The sequence below is a fragment of the Arachis duranensis genome, chromosome 8, assembly GCF_000817695.3.
Source record: "Arachis duranensis cultivar V14167 chromosome 8, aradu.V14167.gnm2.J7QH, whole genome shotgun sequence".
NCBI lineage: Eukaryota > Viridiplantae > Streptophyta > Magnoliopsida > Fabales > Fabaceae > Arachis > Arachis duranensis.
In genome coordinates this window covers 32,386,509-32,387,995 of record NC_029779.3, presented here as the reverse complement: position 1 = coordinate 32,387,995, position 1,487 = coordinate 32,386,509, and positions in this window count along the sequence as shown.

Here is a 1,487-nt window from a genome sequence, read left to right as displayed (position 1 = left end):
AGAGAATTGAAGATTCAGAACATACAGCAGAGGAATTATATAGAAAAAGCTGGGCGTTCAAAACGCCCAGTAAAGAAGGATAGACTGGCGTTTAAACGCCAGCCAGGGTGCTTGGCTGGGCGTTTAACGCCCAAAAGGGTAGTGTTTTGGGCGTTAAACGCCAGAATGTGCACCATTCTGGGCGTTTAACGCCAGGATGGCACAAGAGGGAAGATTTTGTTTTCAAATCAATTTTTTTTCAAGTTTTCAAAGTTTTTCAAAATCAAATCTTTTTCAAATCATATCTTTTCAATCAAATCTCTTTCAAAATCAATTTATCTCTATTTTTAAAAATACTTGCTATCAATTAATGATTTGATTCAACATTTGAAGTATGTTGCCTTTTCTGTTGAGAAAGGTTTAATGTTTGAATCATATCTTTTCTTGATAGCCAAGTCATTGATTTTCAAAATCAAATCTTTTTAAAATGTTTTTCAAATCATATCTTCTCAATCACATCTTTTTAAAGCTAATCATATCTTCTTAACCACATCTTTTTCAAAAATCACTTGATTTCTTTTTCCCTTTCATTTTCGAAAATCAATTAGTGTTTTTCAAAAATGTTTTCAAAATCTTTGACTTAATTTTCGAAAATTACTTCCCTTCTTCTCACATCCTTCTATTTATGGACTAACACTATTCCTTAATGCAAAATTCGAACTCCATCTTCTTTGATAAGTTTGAATTTTCTACTTCTGTCTTCTATTTTCTTTTCCTCTGACACCTAAAGGAATCTCTATACTGTGACATAGAGGATTCCACATTTTTTTGTTCTCTTCTCTTTCTTATGAGGAGGAGCAAGGACAAAAGCATTCTTGTTGAGGCTGATCCTGAACCTGAAAGGACCTTGAAGAGAAAGCTAAGAGAAGCCAAAGCACAACTCTCTGTAGAGGACCTAACCGAATTCTTCAAAGAAGAAGAACACATGGCAGCCGAAAACAACAACAATGCCAACAATGCAAGGAAGGTGCTGGGTGACTTTACTGCGCCTACTCCCGACTTCTATGGGAGAAGCATCTCTATCCCTGCCATTGGAGCAAACAACTTTGAGCTTAAGCCTCAATTAGTTTCTCTAATGCAACAGAATTGCAAGTTCCATGGACTTCCATTGGAAGATCCTCATCAGTTTTTAGCTGAATTCTTGCAAATCTGTGACACAGTCAAGACTAATGGGGTTGACCCTGAGGTCTACAAACTTATGCTATTGGGGTTGACCCTGAGGTCTATAGACTTATGCTATTCCCTTTTGCTGTAAGAGACAGAGCTAGGACATGGTTGGACTCACAACCTAAAGAAAGCCTGGACTCTTGGGAAAAGCTAGTCAATGCCTTCTTGGAAAAGTTCTTTCCACCTCAAAAATTGAGTAAGCTTAGAGTGGAAGTCCAAACCTTCAGACAGAAGGAAGGAGAATCCCTCTATGAAGCTTGGAAAAGATACAAACAATTAAT